This window comes from Halichondria panicea, chromosome 5, assembly GCF_963675165.1.
Source record: "Halichondria panicea chromosome 5, odHalPani1.1, whole genome shotgun sequence".
In the NCBI taxonomy this organism is placed as follows: Eukaryota; Metazoa; Porifera; class Demospongiae; order Suberitida; family Halichondriidae; genus Halichondria; species Halichondria panicea.
In genome coordinates, this window is record NC_087381.1 from 2,840,430 (window position 1) to 2,863,062 (window position 22,633).

Below are 22,633 nucleotides of genomic sequence, written 5' to 3' on the forward strand. Positions count from 1 at the left end.
CATGCAGTCTTCTTCTTGAAGACTCATATACTTCCGATCAGGTGGTAGTTTCACCGAATCTCACACATCATTTTCATCTACAGTGCATCCAGCTTAGAGAGTAGATTACCACAAATGTGTGAGTAGCTGTACTTAAATGTAAATAACTTTCGATTGGAACATTTCTAAGAAATGGTGTTGATACCAATGTGTAGGTGAATGACCAAGCTACAACATACTCAAAACCATTTCCATGGAAACATAAGGTGGTGGGTTTGTAGTGATTAATAGAACAACAGCAAATTGTTATAGTGGGTAATCGGTTAGAGTAATAAAACAGTAATCTTGTACAGCTAAGGTCCTAAACTTCATCACAATCATAATTGTTCAATGGTTTAGGTATCCTGACCATCCCTTTATGGATCTTACATATGTTCACAGTGTTTATAATTCATGATTTACTGGTTTTTCAGGTACACTTTTGGTTAGAGTAATAACTTCTGAAAAATTAATAGCTTAGCTTTCAAATTTCTGTAGTACGTTTACAGATAAATAGGCTACATTTTGATACCAAGAACATCCTATATGCTCCATTGCTGAGATAACACTGAAAAGCTACATAATTTACTATTTTCTACTGTTTTGATGACATCAGCAGCTGCAAACCACAAACCAATGAACCCTATCCTACATTATCCTCGAGACAAGAACCGCAAAAGTAGTAATTAGATTCGAGGTAAGGTCGTTTTTAAGCCGCGGCTATTTCCTGAGCTACAGCCACCTCTCTATTCCGGCCAAGCTGCATGGTCCCAAGGGTGACCGGATTAACGAGAGTCTACTGTACTAATTTTGGCGGATTTGTAGCAAACTCATTAGCACAACATATTTGTCACAAAATGTATACATAATTTTTTAATTGCGTTTTATTATTCGCGCGTAATTAATTTAGCGTTAATTACAAATTCGCTAAAATTAGTACCCATTTATATTAAAACGTTCATTGATTATGAAATGAGAGATACAAAGAGAGAAAAGGCTAAATAAACTATCTGTCCATTCAGTTTCTGATGTGACCTTTCCCTGCAGAGATAGAACAGTTTGAACATGAGTCAAAATAATTGAAATATTGCTAAACACGGGCAAACCCACTGCCAATCCTATGTAAAACCATAGATAGTAAAGGGTTTTACTAATCTCCAATGAGCAATTACAACCATTTGAACTCAACTGGGGCAGTAAATCTCTGCATGCTAAACCTGTGCATGCTAATTCATTATTGGTATAATCATACCAACTCCTGCATGCATATAATAGTGAGCTCACAAGAGGTTTGCAAGACTCAACAGGATACAAAAATGCACACACTTTCTCAGCTGCTTCTCCGTCATGTTAATCCAGCATACTTTGTGCTGTATACCTACCAAACCAAAATTATGAAATACAAACACAAAAATTACGACTGACGCTTACTAACAAAACTTTAGTGCTGATTTTAAGGACACACAGTGAATGATAACACACCTATACTCAAACACAGCAGGCTATTTCAATCAAAGCAAACACTATAGCATACAATTAAATTAACACACGTCACAACAACAGTGTTACTTCACTATTATAGCGAGTTTTTCGTATTCAGATTGCATGCACCAAATTCAAGTTACGAGTCCACAAAGTTAGCGTCCGCCTCCCCCCCAACACACCTCAGTCTGTGCATCTCTACACGCCCACCCACCCCAAAATCACACACCTCAGTCCATGATGCACCCAGTATCTCATGTCCTCAGGTGTCTCTGCCAGAAGGTGGAAGGTCTGTTCCTCTTGAGTGTGGGGATTGTATGAGATGAAGCTGAACCCACAATTATGGCAGGGGCGTTTCTAGAGATTGAAGCAGGAGGGTGCTCAAGAGCACAGAAAAAAATGGGGCTGCGTGCATAGCCGCGCGATTTTATGCCCCCGCATTTATTGCAGCGCGTCTTTCATACATTCAGCTCCTCCCCCTTGCAGCAAAAAAGTACAGCACACTGCCCAAGAAACGAGCGGCTCCTACTACTCTCGAACAAAGCCAAAAATACTCTAGAGCTTCTCTCTTCCATTCTAGTTCTGTTACTATGTTACTACACAAAGCATCTAGCTACAATAATTTTATGTGTATCAAAATGTATAATGTTGTGGTTTGTAGCCCAGAATCTATAGTACCGGTACTATAGCTCATAGTTCCCTGCTAAATACATTCAAATGGGATCTAATACATGCATAGTGTGATGATAAGACATAATTATGAGTCAGTTATCTTGTAGGATCTCCATGCACTATTCTCCAGGGGTACATCCTAGCAAACTGGTCAATCACTGCAATGGGGATGTCCAGTCATTCTAGTGTTAGTCATTGCTTCTCAGTATCTCTCAGTGGAGCAAGAGGTGACTGGGAGAGTGCAGAGGATCTTGATCAGCTATTATGCATTACATAACAACATTGGAATGGCAATGGCAATGCTGATTGCACATGCTCAATTGGGCGTGGTCATTACTTGTAACCGTGAGATAGTGCTTGTACCTCTGGAGCTGCACTACTGAGTGATAGGATTAGTTTCATGGTTGTCTGGGAGGACAGGGGGGTGCTCAAGCCCCCAAAGCCCCCCATTGTACACGCCACTGTATGGTGATGCTTTTCGACACTCTTACAGTATTTCAACCGCCTGTATAAATACTCTAACTCGATTGGACTATAGTAGCATGTAGTAATTTAATAGTTATATGCCATACGGCTAAAAATGTATGGCTGTATAGATGTATCAAAATCGAAATCGAGGCCGCAGCAGCCCCAAGGGCAAGTTAGTTTGTAATTATTGAAATGCACATGCACAGTGACTACTAACGGACAGATGAAGCAATAATTATATACTATGTGAACACATATATTGACTAAAGGTTGCAAAAACAAAAAATGGATATGTACATGTAAGTTATTATAATTATAAGAGTTGATTGTTCAGTGATACATGTCGTTGGAAAGGTATCGATCATAGACCTCCTCCACCACTCTGTGTGCATTGTATTCCTCGTCTCTAACTCTCATCTTGTACCAGTGAGCCAGGAGGCAGTACAGGACGAATCCAAGCAAAGTAATCGCTACCATGACTGACGAATATATTATATAGTTGTAGCATTTATCGCAAAGCTTAATCATGATGTAAAAGAGAATCTCCCCAAGGGCTATAATGACGAGATATGAAATAAAAATAAAATCCCGCCAACAGACCACGCATGTTATATGGAGATTGTGCACAAGCGAACAAAAGAATTGAGTTTGTCAAGAAGGACACGAAAACAAGGCCACCAATAATTGAACTAACTATTTCAATCCAAATTTGAATATCATGGAAATAGCTCACAACTTCTGCACTCAATATCCCTATATATTAATTTTGCTACCACAATGATGAAGCAAGCAAATCCAATCTGTTTCAAGATACTTGGTGGTTCCATTTTAAATAAAGGATAGACTATAAATTCTGAGATAAGTGTCACAAACATTGCACAAACACACGGGTGATAAGTGAAGTGACCAATAAGTGAAGCAGTGCACTCATTGATAGACAATAATGGTTGGTGATCAAGATGTACGTATAATTTCCGAGATGATAATGAGACAATAAACAATGGTATTTGGATAACAATAATCTTGAAGAACGTTTTCACGTCTTCAACTTGCTCTGTAGTGAATGGTCCACCATATCTTGACTTTCCCAGGTCCATTCTTGAAGGTATGTCTTCCTCCCAGTATGTGAGAGCACTGCGATTGAGGGGAGCTTTTTGCTTGGCTGCAAACTTGAGAACTTGGTAGATGATTTTGAGAGACTGAGGTGATTTTGGCTCTCTAATAAGCCACTTTGGGGCTAAAAGAAAAATACTACAGCACAGAATGCTCATAGCAAGCACTGGGTATAGAGACTAAAGAAAATGAATTTATTTTCAGGGTCTATATACAAAGGTATACATGCTTTTGTACTTCTTATGATTACTTCACTGCTCCATTCACCGAAGAGAGCAGAAAAAATGAACCACTTTATAAAGCTTATAATGTTGTCAGACAAAGCATCTGGCATCTGATCCAAGCCTAGCTGAAGAGCTGTTACTGCGCATGCACTAACTCCAAGATATGCAACTAACACAGCTGCAGTTATAATAACTCTAGTAACAGTCGGATGAACTCCCTCTTCCTTAATTATCAGGCAAATGGATGTCAATACCGTCGAAACAAATAATAGTAGTGCACCAAACCTAAACACCTTGAAGTTTCCATAGACTACATCCGCTAGCCAGCCCGCTATTGGGATAAAGGCAATAATCGGTATCAGAAGAAATCTCTGATCATTGTAATGAGGATAGATTTGAATGCTCCCTGATTTGATGAACATATAAAATAGAAAAGTCAATGCTGATGTTATAAGCATTATACACACAAGAACTAGAAAAGAGTAGAAATATCGCAGCTTGTACTTCATCTTTTTGTCTCTGTTTTAATTAACAGTGCTATAATATGTACTATCTAGCATCTAATTAAACTGCATGTTATAATTTATACTAAGTAAATGTTGTGTAGCAAATGTACGTACATCGTTAATTTGATGTAGATTGATTGGTTCATTGTTAGTTTCATACTCGTCTTTCTTCACATGACGTCATACGTAAAGCAAAATTTAATGGACTGAGCGAGGATTGCACCGTGCATGTGTACCCCTAGTTAAATGTTTGACTTAGTGCTCGTGCTTACTGCATGAACATGGTTTAATAATCATATCATCCTTATATGCATGTGGTTACAAATGTGGTTACAGCCAAGTTACACAGAATATTGCAAGTTTTACTAAAAGGACTGTATTAAAACCAGTAGGTTTTACGGGTGTGCATGATAAAACAAGGAATGAGGAGGAAAGGAGAAACAAAAATAATTCTGCATGAGCAAGTCTGAAGACAAGCTAACATAAATTATTAAGGAAGAGAGGGATTGGAAACAGATTCGACCTCGAATAACCATCCGTGTTGCCCCTGGTTTTACTCGAGGGCTGCTAGATCTACTCCAACGTGGCCAAGAAAATCCAGGCTGAAAACGGTTGAGACAAACGATTGTCTTGCTGTCAATATAAAAAGACTGCTGCTGAACTTACAATTCATTTCCATACTTGAGGACATAATTATGTAATATAATATGTATATAATCCAGGAAACTACATATAGCTAGGCAGTCTTAGCTATAATTATTATTGGTACATAGCATGGCAGTCCATCTCAAACAGAAAAAAACGCTATGTACCTCTAGCTCTTTTCCAACAACCAAGAATGTTTGTGTGTGTTTTCCACATGATACCTACCATCAACGGGTATGGAAATCAAGTTTTGGGGGACCTTACAAGGTATGTGTTGGTGCATACATGTTATACCTTATTACATAATATTTACTACAATTTAAACCACAATTTGCTGCTGTCCTGTTGTACTTTTAGACTCTAGCATTTAGCCTCACTATTGTTAACATTTCCTCTCTTTGTTCATGTGAGCCCCACCCAGGGCCTCCATCACTGTATTTTGTGCTTCTGCAGCCATTTTGTACTCACTTTGCTCTCTATCTAAGAATTGTTGGCACAGCAATAGTGAAGTCAATTTGCATGAATGCTTGCTATAGTTTAGTTACAGTATTTCAATTGCATATAGCGGAATAGATCGAACCTGTTTTTATTTAGATCTAGCCTGTCTAGTATCCCTCCGCTAACTATTTGTCGGTACTGAGAAAGGGCTCAAATAATCTGCATGAGGCCTCAAACAAGTAAAAGTGTTTCTTGGGGTTTAGCGGGGGGCAACACAGATGGTTTAGAAATAGGCCCTGCCCCCCAATGTAAAGCCAAGGAAAAATCACGTGCGTGGACCCTGTTTCCAATCCCTAAGATCTTCCTTTGATTATATACTGAGCTATACAGGTACCTCCTGGTCGGCTCTGCCACCATACAAGCATAACTTACTTATATTATGTTTCTCTGTCAGCTAGTACACGGTGCAACACACTATCTACTTTAACTTCTCCTCTATCCACTTGTGTACCATGTACGACTGGCATGGTTCAGACATTAGATCTATAATCTATACCTATAGGTAACGACATGCATGTACTGTCCTATACAGTCCCACAGTCTCAAACAATATATCTACTGGAAATACATTCACCGATTTCACAATCTGGTGGGCAAGTGTAATTAGTCAATGGACTGGACTCAATGTCAACATCTACATGTAGCAGCAAAGAACTTTCAAACTGTTTGTCAAACCAAGCAATTTCTAAACTGCCAGTCCTGTCGTAAAACTGCAGACATGGTTTTGGTAGTACACTGTCTGGTAACCAATCTCGCTACTGCATGAGGGTTCAGTTTCTGGGTGAAGAAAGCAATTCCCACTACAATTCTCACAAGCAATGCCTATAGTGAAGGCTGATGCTACTTTTAATGAAAGAAATCTGCTGTGCCATCTGAAGTGATGGTAAAACTTAATTCCTACAATGTACCTACAACCTGTACTGTGTGGAGGTGCCGATTAAACTTTCCGACGCCGAACAATGCTGTCATCTGGTAACTTCATAGGGAAACTCAATAACAAGAGCCAATGAAACCCAACAGTAGCAATAAAGCGCTTACACAAGCCACTCCTATAGGACAGCCAGCAATACAAGCGCTGGGGCTAGCAAAGAAGTGCGAGTGAATCAAATGGAGCTCTTCAAAGGCTTGGGCAAAGTGCAAGGCGAATATACATGCAAGACAGAGCCAAACCTTACATTCTCACAATACCAAGGAGATCGAGTATCAATTCCCCGAAGATAGTGAAGGATGAGCTCGACAGGATGATGTCACAAGGAGTCCAACCAAAAGATAAGTATGCTGGCATGGCTGTGGCAAGGTATATATGCGTACTACGGTATCTGTGTGGACTTAACACAATAGTGTGTGTAGAGAGAGATACCTTTTACCGTGCACTTGCCCAGCTGGCAGGTGAAAAGGTGTTATCCAAACTTAGATGCCAATTTCGAATTTCCGAGTCTATTCCGCTCACCACTTTCAGAACCCCCTTTGGCAGATTATCTTGCAATTAATTAGACCATGCCATAATTATGTTTTGAACATACATTGCAAAACCATTTTGTTATGTTTTAAACACATGAGTCTGATCCTATATATAGGTACGTACATTAATTTACTTTCATTACAGTAACATGTATACTACACTTCAATGAAAAATATAAACCAAAACTTATGCTAATGTCAATCTCATACAATAAAAATTATACAAGTGTCTATAATTATACAGCTACAAATTATTATACTCAACTGTTTATAATAGCTAAACTATACACACATCTACATGCAGCACTAGGATAGGTCAAGTCCATAAAAAGCAGTCCAGAAGTATATATTCCTTGTATTAGTCTCTTAGCACCAACCCACGTGCTTCTTGGTGTACTCGCAAAGGTTGCCCAGATCATTCTTGTCCATAATGCAGCTACCTTGAGAAGAAGTACAGGTCTTGCAGTTGGCATTTTTAGCAGTGCAGCTTCCCTTGCCATACCGTTGGTAGCACTGACAATTTGTGTATTCGTCAGGAGCATTAAAAACATGTCCAACTTCATGAGCGAAAACCCTGTCAATCTGATTGGAACCCCATGCAACCGTCATTGCTGTACTGCATGTATAGAGGTCCACCACCGAAATATGCATACGCGAAATGACTTTGCTTGTACTTGGAGAAGAAACCAAGGAAAGCACCATTAGCACGACCACGGTTTTTAATATATTGTGCTGCTCTGTTCCTTCCAGCTTTACCAGCTGGGAAACCAAAAGCTCTGAGTGTAGGATTAGCAAACTTGTCGTGGCAAGATGCGTAGCTAGAGCAAGAGGTTGGGTTGGAAGCACTGATTCTTGCCTTCCCATAATACATCACAAACGACAACCTAACCCCATTTTTCCGAGCTTGGTTTGACCAGAATTTAAGTCCTGCTAGACATTCACTTATAATCTTCTTTTTCTCCGTATTGTTTATTGCTAACCTACCAGGACCGGAAGAAATAAAAATTAGAACGGCAATCTTCCCAGTCATGGTTCGGCAGTAGGGTGCATCTCCCTGAAAATCTTCGTCTGAATCTTCTCGTTAAAGGCCATTGGAGCCGTTTTTTCTGTCCACTTTTGAATCATTGGTTGTGGTTTCAGCTCATCTTCTCGTGCCATCCAGTAGGCATTAGCATGGCTTAAAGTTTCTGCTGATGCTGAGCTTGATATATGGGCTGAAGCTTGACTGAAGCTATTTTGCTTGGCTACATAAGAGGGGACATTTGCAACCAAGAGGTTGTGACCAAGTTGGAGTAGAACGTGGCCCCCAGCAGCTTCCACTTCAGCAGTTGCCTCGTCAATGTTCTCAGTGTGAAGCAACATCTCCTCCATGGTGGCAGGACTCCTGTAGAGCAGATAACATTGAGTACATAATTATAGTACATGTATAATATTAACCAATTTTGAAATCTGGCAGAAATTTACCCTTGTGAGTCTTGTTCGTGGGATGGCTTTGGTGAAATATCTCCCTCGATATATCTGCTCCATTCTGAAGTTCACTATACAAAATTACATACAACTTGCTTGCATTGTGGCATATCGTGTTGGTAATAATTATATACCATAATGTTAGAAACGGGTATTGATTTTTAACCAATTTTAGTGAATTTGTAATTAACCAATTTTGAAATCTGGCAGAAATTTACCCTTGTGAGTCTTGTTCGTGGGATGGCTTTGGTGAAATATCTCCCTCGATATTTGCTCCATTTTGAAGTTCACTATACAAAATTAGTAGTTCAACATACAACTTGTTTGCATGTGGCATATCGTGTTGGTAATCATAATTATACCATAATGTTACTAATTTAGAAACGGGTATTGATTTTAACGAATTTTAGTGAATTCGCTAAATTATATCCGCGTTAATAAAAAATGAAAATGTACATTTGAAAGTATATATGCATGCTAAGCAAGCTATAGCTCTTTCATATCTGACTCCAAACTTTCCGTTCAACCTCATACTTGAGCTAATAAGCAATTCTGTCAAAATTAGTACCCTAAAAACAGACTGAAAACGTCAGCAGGCTCGTTTAAGGTAATTATAATGTCAGCATAAACATACCGATCATTGATCAGCGACTCAAGTTTTTGAATGTCTCCAATTGGTTCGAGATGAGGCTCATCATCATCAGCTTTCAGGTCTTGCAATATCTCTTCAACTTCACTGGTATGAAACAAAGCAGAGGCATTCATGCATAATAATTACATGGTATCCCGTCAATAAGTAGGTAGGTAGGTGCATGCAGCTAATGAGACTGCTGATAATGATATGAAACATAAGAATGGGTATAATCTCAGGGAATATATATATATATATATATATAACTCACTTGAGCACAGTTTCCAGTTTAACCTCTTTGTCAACCAGACCAGCTAGTGATGTGGAAATGCATACAGCAAATCACAAGCAGCAGCAACTTCATTTCGTTCCGTTGGCTTTTCTTGTCTTTTGTTGTTGATTTGAACTCTCTGCTGAGAATGAAGAAACCTCCAATTAGCGTGCTTTTATAGAATCAGGTACAGCAAAGGCATGCACATGCATGCAGTTGATCTAGTCAAAGCTAGCACATATATAGCAGAGAGTAGTCTCATGAATCAGCCGCCTTTCCTCGTATTGCTATTGTGCGGATTCCGACCTGACCAATCAAATCAAAGATTGAGGATCTACGCAGTGGGACGTATTTAGCTAGCTAGCTTAACTATTATGACTGTTAGTCAGTCAAGGAGCTGTAGTAAAGTAAGTTGCATTCTTCCTGCACTAATGCAATAACAATGACATTCCATTGAGTGCTCCTCCTGGAAAGGTGGCTGACAGGCTGATTCATGAGACTAATACCATGAAAATTGATACCATTGTGAATGACCTTCATACTTAATAATAAGTGCTCCACCAGGAAAGGTGGCTGACAGGCTGATTCATGAGACTAATACCATGAAAATTGACACCATTGTGCAATGACCTTAATACTTAAGGCAGCCCATTATGCATGCATTCATGCACGTCATGATCTACTTGACTATAGTTCGTAAAAGATCGGGTTGTATGAGTTATAATTGCATTCCAACGTGTACTTGCTCAGTAGGATGGTATACTCATGAATGTTCTCTATATCTATACAACGTGTTTCTATACCGTTTTACATACGGAATAGCCCTAAAAGTGATGTTTACTATCTATATGCTCACAACCATTTGCACTGCATTTTGTGTAACTGATATATGTATCAAGTTTCCAGCTTCTCAAATTCCCATTGTCATAGCAAGGATTTACCATCACACTCTAATTGTACAGTAGTATAAAGTGGAGGAATTCTCTAGAACTGTATAGTCAGAGTGTCTCTATTGCAATAAGCGGGCACGTATACCATGCATGCAGAGCTATAATTATGTATACCTTGAGTCACGCACACGAGATCAACTTTCATGCATGATATTAATTCCCATGATACAATTCTTATATACATGAGAAACTTTGTGTGATTTCAACTCCCAAATAATTATTTACTATGCATCAATTAAATTTACTACCACACTCTAATTGTACTAGATCTAGCTGTAAGTGAAGGAATTCATCCTAGAGATATAGTATTGAACTATGCATGCACATACCAGAGCTATTGAGTCTCACGCACACGAGATCAACTTTCATGCATGAGATTAGTTCCCACGAGACAATTCTTATACAAAAGAGACACTTTGGGTGAAGTCAACTCTCAAATTTACCATCACACTCTAAATTGTAAAGTGGAGGAATTATAGCACTTGGGGCGTGGTAAACATTATAGCTCTAGTTAAGTATGTGCACACGTATAGTTTAAGTTTCAATTTAAGCTGTACTGTACCAAGATTAAGATTATGGGTTGGTATAGTCTTTGCATGCTCCAACTAGTTGAGGGGCTCAATCTTTGCGATCTTTACCAGTTGGGTCCAGCACTCTTCTCGTTGTACCTCTTTTTTATGCGAGACACTCGATCCCCTACTTTACTATCAGCCTGCATGTGTTTCTTCGAATGAGGCGATTTTATAGCAGATGATCTGCAGGTACAACAGCCATCCCTCAACATGCTGATTATAAGTTCATGAATGTTTTATAAGTTCTTCCAACAAAATAAAGCACGTAATTATCTAGATGTTCAGTTCTCCACATACCCCTATAGTACATGCATTAATAATTATAGAAGTGGGTCACTATAATACAGTATAATAATACTTTGCTTAACCTACTGCATGTCCTTCGCATACAGAAATTATCCTATTTCACTGCATTGTATTTGACTGTGATAAATTGAGTTTCCTGCCGCTCAAATGTAACATTAGCAAGGCAAGTACGAAGTATTGCATAAAGAATTAGTGGCCTTGGAACAATCGAGGTTCTCCAAGTAAAACACATTATCTATAACGTTCTACTGCAACCCACATTAACATAACTATACCTAGAAGTGATCATCGCTGTTGTGGTTTACCAGGTAGAGTGACAAGGAATTAATTCTAGGATAAATGAATTCCTCCAATTAATTATTCAGGTGGTAGAGTAAGTACATCTTCCACTGGTACACTATAGCCAGACTATAGTCTAGTTATAGTTATGAGGGTTGTGGTTTGTCACCTGTTTAGGAAATTCATCATTATAATTACAGAGATATTGAGTCAGCTAGAGTATCTCTATTGCACTAGAGTCACTATACACTTGGTTATTGATTGCAGCCCACACACATCTAATTGGTCATGCATGACTATTACGTAAAAGAGATGGGTCTTAAGTTACTTGTATTTCACTGAACACTTGCTAAGTGGATGGTGCCAGGCCTACCTTCATGCATGCACGCACTCCTGATGGTACTCATGAATGTTGTGTTGGCAGGGGATGTAATGCCTCAGTTAGCTTAGATAGAGATGATCAACACTCACAGAGCCCGGGTTCAGCTAGGTAACAACAATCTAATAATTATTCACAAAGAGATCAATCTGACACTATGATGCTATTTAATATACACAATTGCAATTTACTAAATAAGGTCATGTAACTAAAAAGAACCACTTGTTGAGTTCTTTCCTGTGCAATAGACCTAGACAGGCTAGTCTAAAGGCTTCTCCAATTGCAACTCAGAGCTGAGGCAAAGTCAGACTACTACAAACTAGCAGGGACTATCAACAAGTTGAAGTTTACTTTCAAACAAATTCTTAGAGGTAATAGCGTAACAACAACTGACATTTTTTTAGAGCAAAAACAGAACTAATCAAAGAGGCCCAAAAACATACTAGGAGCAGAGCCCCTAGGTGGAGTTTCAGTACAAAGATGAGGCCAAAACCACAATTCAAAGTGTGAAAAGACTATAATTATGATGCATACAACATAACACAAGAGTGGGTGAGAGTGGACGAATGTAAATTGTGATTAATCAAACATAAACACCACTTGGGATATAATTATTCCAACTTACAATATGGAATAGCCAAGTGAGATGTACTATAAATTATGTTATAGTGGTTAACTGGTAATTATGGCTTATAAACAACCAATGCCGAGGGCGTAGCCCGAGGCTGAAGCTTCTCAAAATAATGTCTTATTGTCATTAATGAGCAAGGTACATTTACTATCACACTCTAATTGTACTGTTACGAGTGTAGCAAAGTGGAGGAATTCATTCTCTAGATATTATTATACTTGATTGAGTCTGAGTGTCTCTATTTCACAATAAGCGTGCACATATCAGACATTATGTTTACCTTAAGTCACGTACACTGACTATAGATGATTGGAACCGTGCACACAAGATTAACTTTCATGCATGAGATTAACCCAGACAATATTCTTACAAGAGCAACTTTGCGTGAAGTCAACTCTCAATTCATAGGATTAACTGCAGAGTATCAACTCATTGCTGTTAGCCTGTTACAAAACTGATGAAAAAATAAACACACTAAAAAAATAGAGATTACATGCATGCATGTAGTCTGCTTGATAGCTGATAAATATATGCACACTGTCAGAGAGTTGTGCCTAAAAGTCTCCTCATTCATATGGCGCAGAGATGTAGTATGCAGCTCACTGCCTCCTCTTTCTGGAATACGTTTAGGTGAGACTTTCTTTATCCTGGAATGTCTGAAAGAAAATTCTGGACTACAGTATACTATAAGAGAAGCACATGATTTTATAGCAGAGGAGGTATACGACAGCCATTTAAGGATTGGGCAAAAAATTTGGCCTGGGAACGATCGAGGTTCTCCAAGTAAAACACATTATCTATAACGTTCTACTGCAACCCACATATTAAACTATAACTAGAATAGTCTACCTAGAAGTGATCATCGCTATGGTTTCCAGTTACCAACTGATGGAGGAATTAATATTCATTCTATGATAATTGAATTCCTCCAATTAATTATTCAGGTGGTAAAGTAAAAACACAGCACTACTGTTATACTATAGCTAGACTATAAAAATTATTATAGTTATGTGGGTTGTGGTTTGTCACCAGTTTAATGAATTCATTCTAGAGTTCACTACGTATACACTGGTATTGATTGCAGCCCACACATGCAGCTAGTTGGTCATGCATGACTATTGCGGTAAAAGAGATGGGTCTTAAGTTGACTTGCATTTCAACACTTGCTCGGAATGTCAAAACACTAGCTAATGGATGGTACTATGACTACCTTCATGCATGCATGCACTCCTGATGGTACTCATGAATATTGTGTTTACTGCCTCGGTTAGCTTAGATAGGTCACACTCACAGAGGTTTAGGTAACAACAATCGATTATTCACAAAGTGATCGTTCCGACACACATGCTATTTAATATACCGTTTTTTTGTTCTAATTACAGAACCAAAATAATGGAAATGGGTCTACATTTTGCATTTTGAACAACAAGAGAATTATTATTGAGAATTGCATGGTTCTTAGAATAGGGTGGAGCTAACAAAAAGAAAGAAATATTCAACTACAGTAACCAGATTGCCTCGAATATAGCCGTATTTATAATAGTAAGTATACGATCAAAGTTTATATACGTTTGATGCTCACAAGTAATACATGTACGTTAGTTACATTGTCAAGTGTTAATGTCCTTTCCACATTCCTCCTCAATTTAATTGACAATGTTATCTATCATTCCAGATCGATCGCGGAGCTTGCAAAAAGCTTCTTGAATAAGACCTTTGATTAGAATATCAGCAAGCATTTCAGTAGTTGAATAGTACTCTAGTTTAATTGTTCTGTTACTCAGTGACGTGTTTTCGAATGTGTCAACATAATTTATGCTCATGAAGTTTGGGATAGGTTAATTGGTCCACTTGGGGATTCTTGACAATGCAATGGTCGATTGCATGGTTATCTTCATAAAGTAGCACCGGTGCTTATTAATTGTTCTGAAGAGTTTGCTTTTCGAGCCAAACAGATTTCTGAGCTGCTTTAGCCATGGCAATTTTAAGTAACGTGGTTAGCCTAAGTAGATGCACGGGCTGTTTTCGATTGACTTCACTCAATTGTAATTCGAGTACTATACATTCCAGCATCTAGGTAAGTTTAAGTCCATATAATTATAGTTCCTTTTCAGTTTTAGGTGCTCTTTTCCTTTTGTCTCAAAACCTTCGGCATGCCAGCCTTATGTTAACCTCCAGTGGTCACATAAGTTTGTTCATGTGAATTCTTGAGCCACTCTGTGCCATCAGCTCCATGCAATCTTCTTCTTGAAGACTCATATACTTCCGATCAGGTGGTAGTTTCACCGAATCTCACACATCATTTTCATCTACAGTGCATCCAGCTTAGAGAGTAGATTACCACAAATGTGTGAGTAGCTGTACTTAAATGTAAATATCTTTCGATTAGAACATTTCTAAGAAATGGTGTTGATACCAATGTGTAGGTGAATGACCAAGCTACAACATACTCAAAAATGTTTCCATGGAAACATAAGGTTGTAGGTTTGTAGTGATTAATAGAACAACAGCAAATTGTTATAGTGGGTAATCGGTTAGAGTAATAAAACAGTAATCTTGTACAGCTAAGGTCCTAGACTTCATCACATAATTGTTCAATGGTTTAGGCGTCCTGACCATATCCCTTTATGGGTCTTACATATGTTCACAGTGTTTATAATTCATGATTTACTGGTTTTCAGGTACACTTTTGGTTATAGTAATAACTTCTGAAAAATTAATAGCTTAGCTTTCAAATTTCTGTAGTATGTTTACAGATAAATGGGCTACATTTTGATACCAAGAACATCCTATATGCTTATTCCATTGCTGAGATAACACTGAAAAGCTACATAATTTACTATTTTCTACTGTTTTGATGACATCAGCAGCTGCAAACCACAAACCAATGAACCCTATCCTACATTATCCTCGAGACAAGAACCGCAAAAGTAGTAATTAGATTCGAGGTAAGGTCGTTTTAAGACCGGATTAACGAGAGTCTACTGTACTAATTTTGGCGGATTTGTAGCAAACTCATTAGCACAACATATTTGTCACAAAATGTACATAATTTTTTAATTGTGTTTTATTATTTGCGCGTACTTAATTTAGCGTTAATTACAAATTCGCTAAAATTAGTACCCATTTATATGGACCTTGATAACAGAGTTATATGAGAAAGAGAGAGAGACTGAGAGAGGAGAGAAACTGAGAGAGAGACTGCACCGTGCTGAGCGGAATAGCAAACTACTGTGAGACTACTGTGCGACTGAGACTGTGCCGTGCTGTGAGGAGGTCTCTATTTTAAGTTAATTTTAATTTTAATTTATTATTATTTTTTTTTATTTATTATTATTACAACTACTTTCTAATTACTGTGCTGACTGAAGTGACTGTGCCGTGCTGAGAGGAATATTGAGGGTTAGGGGAAGTTCTTTACCTACTACTTATTATTTTCTTCTACTATTTTCATTTAATATTTTCTTTCTTAGGGCCACTCAAAAGAGTGACAAAAGAGTGAGGGAAAAAAAAGTCCCACCTTACAATTAAACAGACCATCCGTTGGTTGCTCTACTGTTGCTGTTGCCGATATCTAATACTCGCCGGGTAGCAGCTGTATCTGCTTTACTCCCCACAGATCGCAACAAAAAAATAGAAATGACCTGTTGTCACTGTAACAGAACAGGCAGCTGCAAGAACTGTTCATGTGCCAAGGCAAAAAGAAAATGTGATAACTGTCAACCCGGGAAACTGGCCATGGGAAGATGCCTGAACAGCCAAGCACAAGCCACTTCTGTCAAAACCACGACATCAAGCACCCCAACAACGACAACGAAAGTATCACCCCAATCAGTGCACACTGTACCACCTACAACAAGCCCTACAATAGGGAACCTATCACCCAACACTGTACCACCTTCAACCACACCAGTACTCACTTCATCATTGCAGAGGGCTCCATTACTGGCACCCTCAACTCTACCGACAACAGTCGCCCCGTTGAACACTGACCAAGATTATAACTTCTCTTGGGGGGAATACAGCGGTCGTGATATATTCGATACTGTCACCAAAATATACGATGAGATAATTCATTGGCGCCACAACCTCTTACCTCTACCACCAGGCAAAGCAAGCAACTCCTTAGTATTGGAGCTAGCCCGGCTTCTACAGGCCTCCCTAAACCCGGTAAGGGACAAGGAACTAAGGGAACAAAGCAACCACCCGCAAAAATCTTTCAAAACCATATGTCTTTAGGAAAGGTCAATAAAGCACTGAGGTATCTTTCAATAAATCCCACAGGTGGAGTCCTAGGCCTCGACGATAAGATCTCGGATGGTGGTGGGACCCATCGCACTGTAAGAGAGATCCTTGATGAAAAACACCCCCCAGGAAAACCGGCCAATAAAGCTATTTGCTACAAGATAACCCAGTTCCAACTCACAATATCAGATATGAAAACCTAGACTCTAATGCGATTCTACTTGCCTCTCGGAAGACAAATGGTGCAGCTGGACTATCGGGCTCGGACGCCCATATGTGGAGAAGACTATATGTAGCTCCTATAAGTCTGATTCGAAACAGCTCTGTTCTGCCCTCGCAGCGGCAGGAAGAAGATTGTGTACCGAAAGTGTCAACCCAAGCCATCTGGAAGCCTTCGTTGCCTGTAGACTGATACCCCTGGACAAATGTCCTGGTGTTCGCCCCATAGGTATCGGAGAGGTTCATAGAAGGATTATAGCCAAAGCCATTCTAACTCTACTAAAACAAGACATAATGGATGCCTTCGGACCTTTACAAGTGTGTGCAGGCCAAGAAAGCGGATGTGAGGCAGCCATTCATGCCATGCATCATGCTTTTAAAGAAGACAACTCTGAGGGGGCTCTTCTAATAGACCCTACAAATGCCTTCACCACAATCAACAGACAGACAGCACTCCACAACATCAGTGTAAGCTGCCCGTCGTTTGCACTAGTCCTGCAAAACACATACCAGTCCCCTGTGAGATGTGTGATACCAGGCAGCGGAGAGATATCTTCCTCTGAGGGCACTACACAAGGAGATCCCCTTGCCATGGCAATGTATGCCCTTGTTGTTAGGCCGCTCATAGACCTCCTGCAGACCAATACCCCTGCCGTGAGACAGGTTTGGTTTGCCGACAATGCCACCGGTGTGGCCTCCTGTAGCCAACTACGTGTATGGTAGGATAATCTGCTTGAACATGGAAAAGCTTTGGATACCATCCAAATGCAAGCAAGACTCACCTTGTCGTGAAAGCCCAATTTCTAGAGAAAGCGACGCAGCTGTTTGCCGGCACAAATGTGAATATAACTACACAGGGAAAGCGTCACCTGGGGGCTGCCATTGCATGCATGGAAACAGAGATTTCACAGAATAATATGTGAAAGACAAAGTAGCCATGTGGACACAAGAAATCCATCAACTGGGGGAAGTCGCCACCTCACAGCCACATGCAGCTTATGCGGGTTTTATCCATGGCCTTTTAAGCAAATGGATCTACCTACAAAGAACAATCCCAGATATTAGCAGTCTTTTCCAACCCCTCGAGGACGCAATCCAACAAACATTTATTCCGGCACTCACAGGCCGCCCGCCCTGCTCAAAATTGACTAGAGACTTACTAGCATTACCAGTGAGACATATTGGAATGGGGCTAATGAATCCCACAGACACGTCAATACACCACTTTCAAACATCTGAAATGATTACCTCTCCACTAACCGAGATAATTCTATCACAAGACCAAACAAAAGATGTTGACCCTACACAAATTGCCACCCTCAAGAAAGAGGTCAGGAAAGCAAACCGCTCAAGAAATGAAGAAAAAGCAGATACTATCTACAATGAATTACCACCACAGCTAAAACGCCAAATTGACCTTGCCAAAGAACGAGAGTCATCCTCCTGGCTATCCGTCCTACCTCCATCGGAGCAGGGGTTCCACCTACACAAGGGGAAATTTAGAGATGCAGTGTGCTTAAGATATGGATGGGTACTACCAAATACACCAAGGCTGTGCAACTGTGGTAAGGCATTTCAAATTGACCATGCAATGACCTGCCATATGGGGGATACCCAACCATACGCCACAATGAGATCAGAGATACGACGGCTTACCTGCTCACCGAAGTGTGCTCAAACGTGGCCACAGAACCCAACCTCCAACCCCTATCTGGAGAAACTCTTCACCTGGCCTCAGCGAATGCAACCGATGGTGCAAGATTGGACATACGCGCAAGAGGCTTCTGGACTGCTAGACAAGACACTTACTTTGATGTCAGGGTCTTTCACCCAAATGCTCCAAGTAATAGATCGGGAAGGCTCTCCACGGCTTACAAAAAACATAAAGATGAAAAGAAAAGAGCATACGGCCAAAGAGTCAGAGAAATAGAACACGGCGTCTTCACCCCGCTGGTAATGTCAACCACATGCATGGGAAGAGAAGGACAGACCTTTTACAAAAGACTCGCTGACATGTTAGCCCAAAAACGAGAAATGCCATAATGGGCTGGCTTCGATGCAAACTCTCCTTTGCCATCCTCAGAAGTGCCATAATGTGCATCAGGGGAAGCCGATCATCAAAACACCACCCAATAAGAGAGAATATCGACATCTCCCTAGCCTGCTGGGAGGGCAACGTCCCCAGCAACAATGACTGAACCACTCACATTAATATTTTTCTTAATTTACTTAGTATCTGCTTTACATTGTTTATTTGCTTTTTGTCTCACCTTCGAGGAAAAAAAAAAAAACCTTAAAGGAACAATAAGGTAAAGTGTCAAATAACAGGCAAGATCCCTTCTAAGTTCTCAGGCAAGCATGTATGAGAGTGTAATACACATTATTATTATTTGCTGACTCAGGAGTGTTAATTGCTCCAGACCTGCATGCACAGCTCATATCTACTCCGATTGCAAATGTACGTACCATAATAACAAACCTGTGATATTTTGACGTAGGTGATTGGTTTCTTATTAGTAACGAAAGTACCCAAAGTTGTCCCCACGTACCTAGGGGTGTGGCTAAGAGGGGAATTCATTAGACAATCAAATAAAGCTGACATTGCAATTCTAACCCAAGCTCTGGTGCTATATCATCATTTGTAATTGTTTGGGACTATTAACAAGTCCATGCATGGATGTTGTCAAAACAAACTATACCACAAAACATAGACAATCAAAATCCCAAGAGAACGTGGCTGTTAGTTTTGGTCGCATTGCAACCGTTGAGCAGTTACATCTGAAATACACACACACACAGTCACCTCAAAGCATAATTACATCTCCAATGAGCAATTACAACCATTTGAACTCAACTGGGGCAGTAAATCTCTGCATGCTTAAACCTGTGCATGCTAATTCATTATTGGTATAATCATACCAACTCCTGCATGCATATAATAGTGAGCTCACAAGAGGTTTGCAAGACTCAACAGGATACAAAAATGCACACGCTTTCTCAGCTGCTTCTCCATCATGTTAATCCAGCATACTTTGTACTGTATACCTACCAAACCAAAATTATGAAATACAAACACAAAAATTACGACTGAAAGTTTTTGACGCTTCTACTAACAAAACTTTAGTGCTGATTTTAAGGACACACAGTGAATGATAACACACCTATACTAAAACACACCAGGCTATTTCAATCGAAGCAAACACTATAGCATACAGTTAAATTAACACACATCACAACAAAATTATTTGTTACTTCACTATTATAGCGAGTTTTTCGTATTCAGATTGCATGCACCAAATTCAAGTTACGAGTCCACAAAGTTAGCGTCCGCCTCCCCCCCAACACACCTCAGTTTGTGCATCTGTGCACGCCCACCCACCCAAAATCACACACCTCAGTCCATGATGCACCCAGTATCTCATGTCCTCAGGTGTCTCTGCCAGAAGGTGGAAGGTCTGTTCCTCTTGAGTGTGGGGATTGTATGAGATGAAGCTGAACCCACAATTATGGTGATGCTTTTCGACACTCTTACAGTATTTCAACCGCCTGTATAAATACTATAACTCGATTGGACTATAGTAATTTAATAGTTGTATGCCATACAGCTAAAAATGTATGGCTGTATAGATGTATCGAAATCGAAATCGAGGCCGCAGCAGCCCCAAGGGCAAGTTAGTTTGTAATTATAATGAAATGCACATGCACAGTGACTACTAACGGACAGATGAAGCAATACATACTATGTGAACACATAATTATATTGACTAAAGGTTGCAAAAACAAAAAATGGATATGTACATGTAATTATAAGAGTTGATTGTTCAGTGATACATGTCGTTGGAAAGGTATCGATCATAGACCTCCTCCACCACTCTGTGTGCATTGTATTCCTCGTCTCTAACTCTCATCTTGTACCAGTGAGCTAGGAGGCAGTACAGGACGAATCCAAGCAAAGTAATCGCTACCATGACTGACGAATATATTATATAGTTGTAGCATTTATCGCAAAGCTTAATCATGATGTAAAAGAGAATTTCCCCAAGGGCTAATGACGAGATATGAAATAAAAATAAAAATCCCGCCAACAGACCACGCATGTTATATGGAGATTGTGCACAAGCGAACAAAAGAATTGAGTTTGTCAAGAAGGACACGAAAACAAGACCACCAATTATTGAACTAACTATTTCAATCCAAATTTGAATATCATGGAAATAGCTCACAACTTCTGCACTCAATATCCCTATATTTGCTACCACAATGATGAAGCAAGCAAATCCAATCTGTTTCAAGATACTTGGTGGTTCCATTTTAAATAGAGGATAGACTATACAAATTCTGAGATAAGTGTCACAAACATTGCACAAACACACGGGTGATAAGTGAAGTGACCAATAAAAGCAGTGCACTCGTTGATGGACAATAATGGTTGGTGATTAAGATGTACATATAATTTCCGAGATGATAATGAGACAATAAACAATGGTATTTGGATAACAATAATCTTGAAGAACGTTTTCACGTCTTCAACTTGCTCTGTAGTGAATGGTCCACCATATCTTGACTTTCCTAGGTCCATTCTTGAAGGTATGTCTTCCTCCCAGTATGTGAGAGCACTGCGATTGAGGGGAGCTTTGTGCTTGGCTGCAAACTTGAGAACTTGGTAGATGATTTTGAGAGACTGAGGTGACTTTGGCTCTCTAATAAGCCACTTTGGGGCTAAAAGAAAAAGACTACATCACAAAATGCTCATAGCAAGCACTGTGTTAAGCACTAAAGAAAATGAATTTATTTTCAGGGTCTACAAAGGTACATACTTTTGTACTTCTTATGATTACTTCACCGCTCCATTCACCGAAGAGAGCAGAAAAAATGAACCACTTTATAAAGCTTATAATGTTGTCAGACGAAGCATCTGGCATCTGATCCAAACCTAGCTGAAGAGCTGTTACTGCACATGCACTAACTCCAAGATATGCAACTAACACAGCTGCAGTTATAATAACTCTAGTAACAGTCGGATGAACTCCCTCTTCCTTAATTATCAGGCAAATGGATGTCAATACCGTCGAAACAAATAATAGTAGTGCACCAAACCTAAACACCTTGAAGTTTCCATAGACTACATCCGCTAGCCAGCCCGCTATTGGGATAAAGGCAATAATCGGTATCAGAAGAAATCTCTGATCATTGTAATGAGGATAGATTTGAATGCTCCCTGATTTGATGAACATATAAAATAGAAAAATCAATGCTGATGTTATAAGCATTATACACACAAGAACTAGAAAAGCTCCTTTTGAGTAGAAATATCGCAGCTTGTACTTCATCTTTTTGTCTCGTGTTTTAATTAACAGTGCTATATATGTACTATCTAGCATCTAATTAAACTGCATGTTATATACTAAGTAAATGTTGTGTACTTATGTCACTTTCTATGTAAACAAGACTTAGTATTGCTATGAATTGTCAAAACTAAACTAATGTCTTGATCTGTATACCCATGATTCCAAGAGTATATAATAGAGAAGAAAGTATCAAACGTAGGCATACTGTACATTAGATGTATGCGGAGAGTAACGTGACTTCCTGTATC

At 39.4% G+C, this 22,633-nt stretch overlaps 1 long non-coding RNA gene across 1 annotated transcript; it reads right to left on the minus strand.

The window, feature by feature from the left end:
- Window positions 1-8,168: 8,168 nt before the first annotated feature.
- LOC135335813 (uncharacterized) lies at window positions 8,169-9,831 on the minus strand. Its single transcript, XR_010394621.1, has 5 exons — window positions 9,457-9,831; window positions 9,189-9,290; window positions 8,773-8,844; window positions 8,552-8,625; window positions 8,169-8,471 (listed from the first exon to the last, which is right to left on the minus strand). It is a non-coding gene; the product is annotated as an uncharacterized LOC135335813 (long non-coding RNA).
- Between the last annotated feature and the right edge of the window lie 12,802 nt (window positions 9,832-22,633).